This window comes from Mustela nivalis (genome assembly GCF_964662115.1).
Source record: "Mustela nivalis genome assembly, chromosome: 3".
Taxonomy (NCBI): Eukaryota; Metazoa; Chordata; class Mammalia; order Carnivora; family Mustelidae; genus Mustela; species Mustela nivalis.
This window is the reverse complement of record NC_139022.1, coordinates 173,160,642-173,169,076: the sequence shown is the minus strand read 5'-3', so window position 1 is coordinate 173,169,076 and position 8,435 is coordinate 173,160,642. Positions and strand designations below refer to the sequence as shown.

The following is an 8,435-nucleotide window of genomic DNA, read 5'->3' as shown; positions in this document are numbered from 1 at the left end:
AGAACTCAGGGCAAGTAAACTGTGATTGAGGAAGGGAAGGGCTGTCAAGAGCACAAGACACGACCTGAAGTGGGCATCCCCAGAGGGAGGCATTCTGGATGAGAGGGAGGAGAGGAAAAACGGTCCGTCATGGGCATCCATTAACAAGCGACATGGGGGCACCTGGGTGGCTCACGGGGTTAGGCCTCTGCCTTCAGCTCAAGTCGTCATCTCAGGGTCCTGGGATCGAGTCCCACATCGGGCTCTCTGCTCTGCAGGGAGCCTGCTTCCTCCTCTCTCTGCCTGCCTCTCTGCCTACTTGTGATCTCTGTCTGATAAATAAAATCTTTAAAAAAAAAAAAAAAAACCACAAGCGACATGGATATGGGTCACTGGAAGCACATGGGGTATCCAGTGCATGCTGGTCCATGTCTCATACCCAGATTTCCGGAGAGCCTAATTCCGTGCTACAAGAAGATGCCCCTGAACGGAGGTGGGAAGAGGTGCACAACACTGGTGGGGCCCTGAGACCCATTTCCCTTGTTTGGGGTTTTGCTCGGCAAGGTGCTTCATCTGGGCTTCAGCACAGGGGTCTCGAATAATCATTTATTCTAGGAAATTCAAGGGAGCCTCCTTCCTTCATCTGTCTACATCTGCCTTTATAAAATTCTTAGGAATTGAAAAATTCTTGAAGAGCACATATTAATTTAAATCCCAACTTCAAAGGACCGTTTGTCATTTTTCCTGTTGTGACCCTATTGTGGTTAAATATTGCATGAAATTATTATGCCCCTAATTGGGAGTCAGAAGCACTTCAGATAATGGCCTTGATTGACAAAGGCAGTACACCCTCTCCTTCGAGACTCCTCGAGCCTCCCCCCACCTGTCTCTCCATGCTCCCCTTCTCTCTCCTGTCCCCCTCCCCAGTTGGCTCTCGCTCCCGGCTCCCCCTTCTTGCCCTCCCCACTCCATCTCTCTCAGGCTCCTCTCTCAACTTCTCAGGAAGGCAAAGTTCCCAACTCTTATCTTCATGAACTACCTGGAAACCCGGGCCCTGGTGGCCAGGCATATTTAAAGGAGTGACTTGCCAGATGACAGAGCCAACAGGAAGAAATAAATGAATGAAATCACCGCCAAATACCATCCATAACAAAAGACTGAACCAAGCTCTGAGTGCCAAAGTATAGAGTATCCTTACAGACGTAATAGTATGTATCAAAACAAGTCCCCCAGGACAAAAAGGGTATGATAATTTACACAGGTGAGTAAATTAGTAACCACTCACATAAAGGTAGCCGGATTGCTGCAGTAAGAATTGCAGTGTCATTTCTCTTTACGTCCTGGTGTCCCTTACCCTGGCGTGCACTAACCAAGCCCTTAAATTACATTCTTCTGTATCGAAAGATTCAGAAGAGAAAAGCAAAGCAGACCCAATGACTACAAAGCTTCAGTTACAAAATGAGTGCAGTTAAAAAAAAAAAAAAAAACATTCAAAGACTTGGGGGAGGGAAAAAAGCAGCTGTGGAGGAATCAGAGAATAAAAACCTATCGAAGATACAGATAATGTCAAAGGCAATTATGGCTTTCTGTTGATACAGACCGCATTGCCAGTGTGAGCAGGAACAGATAGGAAGTAACAGGACTTGACATGTGACAGCCCCTGGGAGCCGATTCATTTATTCACGAAATCATTCTCTGCAAGGCGGGGGGCCCAGGAAGGACCGAACCCATATTCTGGCACCTGAGAATCATAAGGAAAGGAGAGAAAGAACCGGTTCCATTGAACAAGTGAAAATGGGAAGCGGTGCTTATTCACAGTTTTTTGGGAAAAAAAAGAAACAGATTTGCAACTTGAAACCATCAAATGCAGGCAATTTCATAAAAAACTTTCTCCCAAAGATTAAGGCAAAGCATGTGCTCCATGCTCCTCTGTTCAATAAAACAGAAAGCCATGTTTGTGGTTTTTCTAATTATTTGGCAAATATGTCAACAATAATTATCCCTTAATATCATTTCACTGGCCTCCCACAGTCAGGAAAATATAAAAAATTCTTTACGTGATCTCCGTGTTAATAACACACTGCTTCTAAGCATATCATCAGGAGGTTGTAAGCAAATGGTTGGCGGACACAGTCAACACCCACTGTCTTGGAAGCTAATGATACTAAACAAAAACACTGAAAGAACTGTCATTAAAGGTCACGCTTTAATAACACCAGGGGAGAATTATTTAACATCTCAAGCAAAGGACTAGAAACACATCAGTAGACTTTATGGTATCACATTTAAAATGATCACACTGATTTTTATATATTGATATATTTCTTGCTAGAAGTTCATTTACTCACAGTTATGTGTTCTTTGGATCATTCATATAGTTAATTATTGCTCTGGCCTAAATGTTTGCGTCCTCTCCTCATCAAATTCATTTGTTGGAGCCTAACCCCCAGGGTGATGGTGTTGAGAGGTAGGGCCTTGGACGGGAGCCCTCAGGAGTGGGATTAGCCCAAGAAAAGGTTCTTGTGTGATCGCTCAGCCTCCGTCTGCCATTTGCAGGAACTGCACGGTTCTGTCTGGTTCCATAACTAGGCTTTTCCCGGACACCAAATCTGCCAGCACCTTAATCTTGGACTTCCCAGGCTCTAGAACTGTGAGCAATTTCTGTTGTTTATAAGCCAGTGAGCACGGCATGGTGTTTTGTTACAGCAGCCCGAAAGAATGAGGACAATTAGGAAGTTGGCATGAAGAAAGCACCGGATGGACACCATGGAATGTCGATTTCAGTTCAACTACCATTTCATTTGACCCCGCTCCCGAGGTGGCTGATTACCTAATGCATCGGCAGTATTAGGGCTCTGGGGAGCCCATGCTGCAGGGTCCCTAGAGTGTGGGTCATCATGTCCTCCGCCCCCTACCCTCCATCACACATGCATCTCCAGAGGCAGTGTGGTTTCTGCTCACCAGAAAACCAGGGGTAGGATTGCCAGATTTAGCAAAGAAAAACACAGGATGTGCAACTGAATTTGAATTGCAGATAAACAGCACAGAGCTCTTAAGGTTAAATGTAAATTTCAGATAAACAGTGGATACTTCTGGGCAACTGGGTAAGTACAGGACAGATTCATACTGACACAATTATGCACTGTTTATCTGAAGTTTAAATTCAAATGGGCCCTGCATATTTTATCTGGCAACCTCAGCCTGAGGAATCTGTGTGAACCCTTGTATAATCCAGGGTCCTGATCAAGGGTGGGGCCGAGATGCCCTCTGGGCGCATGAATCTGGCTCCTCTTCCCATCTGTGGATGCTGACATGACAAAGGATGGTTGCATTTAAAAGAAAGGGATGAGGGCGCCTGGGTGGCTCAGTGGGTTAAGCCGCTGCCTTCGGCTCGGGTCATGATCTCAGGGTCCTGGGATCGAGTCCCGCATCGGGCTCTCTGCTCAGCGGAGAGCCTGCTTCCCTCTCTCTCTCTCTGCCTGCCTCTCCATCTACTTGTGATTTCTCTCTGTCAAATAAATAAATAAAATCTTTAAAAAAAGAAAAAAAAAAGAAAGAAAGGGATGAGGCATCTGGATGGCTCAGCTGGTAAAGCATCTGCCTCCGGGGCTCAAGTCATGATCCTGGAGCCCTGGGATCTGCCCTGCTAGGGCTCCCTACTGGGCAGGGACCCTGCTTCTCCCTCTCCCTCTGCTCCTCCCTCTGCTCTTGAACTTGAGCTAACTCTCTCTTATTGTTATTTGCTTATAAATAAATAACATCCTTAAAAAATATATTAAAAAAAGTGTTCAAGGAAGTTCTGGAAGACATGGAGAAATTTCCACGTGGACCAGAAATCCTGAGGAATCCTTGAAAGACAGGAAGGAAATCCGCTCATCTACACAGAGGAAAGAAACCACAGCTTCAAATACAAACGAAAAAGATTGCTGGGAAACACGGCGGTGCCTTCAGAGCTGCTCCAAGTTCAGAAGCAACAATGCAATGAGAAAGAAAAGTAAAATCCCTGGGATTACCTGGGAAGCCCTGTCCAGAACCACCAGACAAGGCTGCTTGCTGCCCCCACCCTGGGTAAAGCAGCCGGAGCACCTTCTCCCCAGAGGGCACCATCAACATAAGGACGGGGGCAGAAAAAGCCAGGGGAGCCCTAAATGACTGCTAACACCCAGGAGGCACCAGAAGAGGACCCGCGTGTGCCCACTCCACCCATTTCAATCACTGAACTCCAGCCACGAAAAAGCCAGAGTACAGCCACAGGTAAGCGACTATAGCTCTGGGGCACCTGGACGCCTGGGTGGCTCTGTGGGTAAAGTGTCTGCCTTCAGCTCAGATCATGATCCCAGCGTCCTGGGATCGAGTCCCCATGGGGCTCCCTGCTTGTCGGGAAGTCTGCTTCTCCCCCTTCCCCCCACCCCCCGCCTGCTGCTCCGCCTACTTGTGCTCTCTCTCTCTCTCTCTGCCAAATACATAAATAAAATCTTATAAAGAGAGAGAGAGAGAGAGAGAGAGATGGCAACCTCTCTAAGGCAACCTCAGGACCAAGAACCTCAGGTAAACCAACATCAAGATAAGGAGGCACCACAGAGCTACATGGCTCCTACATTTAGCCTTCGAGGTTTTGTATTCTCGCTGCCATCAGGAATAGAATCATTACATTGCATCTATCAACCAGTTCTTGCTGGTAAACAGAGAACTGTTGACTCTGGCATATTGATTGTGTAACATGACAACCTGACGAAATTCTTATTTCTTCTGATACTTGGAAATGATTAACTTGTGTTTAGGGGCTAAACACATGGATAGATTTTGTATTTTCTTTTTTTTTTTTAAGATTTTATTTATTTATTTGACAGAAAGAGATACCAAAAGTAAGCAGAGAGGTAGGCAGAGAGAGAGGGAGGAAGGAGGCTCCCTGCTGAGCAGGGAGCCCAATGTGGGGCTTGATCCTAGGACCCCGAGATCATGACCTGAGCCGAAGGCAGTGGCTTAACCCACTGAGCCAGTCAGGTGTCCCTGATTTTGTATTTTCATATCTTATCTTCCTTCTCATGCAACTGCATGGCATAACACGTCCAGTCCATCATTGGGACAGATATCACTGGGACATCACTGGGTCAGACAGCCTCCTTGTCTTTTTCCCACCTTCAGGGCGAGGAAACGAGCTACCTCCCACATGTCGCTCACGCAGTAATTTGGAAATGCTCCACCAAACGCTCGCCTGGGAGGCTGGTTAACCCCCACCGTGGCTTGAACCACCTGCTCCCCCGTGCTCCCTTAGACGAGTCCTATCGCAATGGGTGTCTCCTTCTGCACGTGGACTGAGATGAAATTGGAACAACCGCACTCGCAGATGGCGGTAATTTTGTATCTTGCATGGTATGTAAATGACATTTATACAATGACTCAGATGCAAAATGCACTGCCTTTCACAGGTGACTTTGTTGTGAAAGCCCGTTTTGGCCCATCGTATTGTACTATGACTTTATTCTGCTCTTTGTCTGCAACATTATTCATCGCCACCCTCAGGTTAGGAAAATCAGTGACTCATCTCAGCCCTGAGTCTATCGAATGCCATCATCCATGTAGGGCAGATGCACACACCTGCGTTTGATGTCAAGTTAGATCAGTTCCTAAAGGGTCCCGGTTTCTGCTCTCTACCGTGGTGCTTGTTGTCTCCGGATCACAAGTGTTTATGTCCAATATTTACTTGTTATGTCCTGGATTAAAATTTGCCCACTTGGGGGTCTTTTCTGCAAACAAAAAGATATTTAGGTCTATCTGAAATCCACCATCTGTTTAAAAAAATGTGCAAAAGAATGGGCACCTGGGTAGCTCAGTGGGTTAAAGCCTCTGCCTTTCGATCAGGTCACGGTCCCAGGGTTTTAGGATCGAGCCCCGCATCGGGCTCTCTCCTCAGCAGGGAGCCTGCATCCTCCACTCTCTCTCTGCCTGCGTCTCTGCCTCCTTGTGATATCTGTCTATCAAATGAATAAATAATATCTTTTTAAAAAATTGTTCAAAAGATAATGTTAGAAATCTGTGACATTCCTTCCCAATTAGTCAAATTTTAGTATGAACTATCCTCCTGTGTTCTTTTGCATTTTAACTCAACACAGACTTGTTTGCAAAAATCAATAAAGAAACAAGAGCATTGAATGACACATTGGACCAGACGGACCTCATAGATATATACAGAACATTCCACCCTAAAACAACAGAATACTCACTCTCCTCAAGTGCACATGGAACCTTCTCAAGAATAGACCACATACTGGGTCACAAATCAGGACTCAACTGATACCAAAAGACTGAGATTATTCCCTGCATATTCTCAGATCACAATGCTTTGAAACTGGAGCTCAATCACAAGGAAAAGTTCCGAAGGAACTCAAACACCTGGAAGCTAAAGACCACCTTGCTTAAGAATGCTTGGATCAACCAGGAGATCAAAGAAGAACTGAAACAATTCATGGAAACCAATGAGAATGAAGACACTTCGGTCCAAAACCTATGGGATACAGCAAAGGCGGTCCTGAAGGGGAAATACATCGCCATCCAAGCCTCCCTCAAAAAAATTGAAAAATCCAGAACACAGCAGCTGTCTCTACACCTTAAAGAACTGGAGAATCAACAACAAATCAAACTAACTCCACACATAAGGGAAATAATCAAGATTATTTATAACATATTATATAATATATACATATATAATAATATTTATGATCAGAGATCAATGAGGTAGAAACCAGAGATACAGTAGAACATATTGATGAAACTAGAAGTTGGTTTTTTGAAAGAATCAATAAGATCGATAAACCATTGGCCACACTAATCCAAAAGAAAAGAGAAAAAGCCCAAATTCATGAAATTATAAATGAAAAGGGAGAGATCACAACTAACATCAAGGGAATAGAAACAGTCATCAGAGGTTATTATCAACAGTTATATGCCAATAAGCTAAGCAACCTAAATGAAATGGATGCATTCCTGGAAAACTATAAACTCCCAAAATTGAACCAGGAAGAAATTGACAACCCGAATAGACTGATATCTAGTAACGAGATGGAAGCAGTGATCAAAAACCTCCCAAAAAACAAGAGCTCAGGACCGGATGGATTCCATGGGGAATTCTACCAAACTTTCAAAGAAGAAATAACACCTATTCTCCTGAAGCTGTTTCAAAAAATTGAAGCAGAAGGAAAACTTCCAGACTCTTTCTACGAAGCCAGCATTTCCCTGATGCCCACATCAAAAAGGAGAATTTCAGACCAATATCACTGATGTATATGGATGCTAAGATTCTCAACAAGATCCTAGCCAACAGGATCCAACAGCACATTAAAAAGATTATCCACAATGACCAGGTGGGATTCATTCCTGGGCTACAAGGATGGTTCAACATTCACAAATCAATCAATGTGAGAGAACAAATTAATAAGAAAAGAGAGAATAACCACGCGGTCCTCTCAATTGATGCAGAAAAAGCATTTGACAAAATCCAGCATCCGTTCCTGATTAAAACGCTTCAAAGTATAGGGATGGAGGGAACATTCCTGAACTTCATCAAATCTATCTATGAAAGACCCACAGCAAATATCATCCTCAATGGGAAAACGCTCACAGCCTTCCTGTTGAGATCAGGAACACGACAAGTCTGAGGGTTCTGAAGGGGCGGGGGTGGGAGGTTGGGGGAACCAGGTGGTGGGTATTATAGAGGGCACGGATTGCATGGAGCACTGGGTATGGTGCAAAAACAATGAATACTGTTAGGCTGAAAATAAATAAAATAAAATAAAGTAAAGTTTTTTTAAAAAGCATCTTTAGAAATGTTCACTGGTATGTGTTTCTGGTTGTTATTTATTTTTCATTTAGCTCCAGTGAGAAACTACTTAACACTTTCATGGTGATCAGCCCATTTTGAACAACCTGAAATCTCAGCCAGGGCTCACACACCATCTTCCTACGGGCTTTCCTGAGGCCCAGACAGGCAGGTGACACATACAGACATGACATCCAAAGACTTGTCTGTCCATCGGCAGCTTTACCCCAACTAGAAAACACTAGATGTGCATGCACAATTAAGTGAACAACAATGGTTTTGCAGGGTAAGCCCTGACATTGAGATCTGAGCACCCAGCTATCCACCTCCAAGAGAACTATCTCGAATAAAGACACTACTAGCCACACTAGTGGATCAAGATTCAGGCCACCTCCCCCCACAGAGGGTCCTTTGTTTCAGAGATCTGAGTGGATTTTGATCACACATTGGGCCACTCCTCATTTCTCTTAGCCCATTTTTAATTCCTGCTCTTAAACTTCAAATCCACCAATAAAAAGAGAGCCCCTGTGACCTTAGGCGTCCACCCTCAACCCCAGTAAAAGCGGGACCCCCAGGCCCACATGCTCTTTGTCTACCCATGACCTTGCCACATGGCCCCAGGGTGCTGTGTAATTTCCCC

The 8,435-nt window shown here is 44.7% G+C and overlaps 1 protein-coding gene across 2 annotated transcripts in view; it reads right to left on the bottom strand.

Annotated features, from left to right (window-relative positions):
• Positions 1 to 8,435, bottom strand: part of SEMA5A (semaphorin 5A) — a 466,391-nt gene that overhangs the window by 399,148 nt on the left and 58,808 nt on the right. The window lies entirely within an intron of this gene.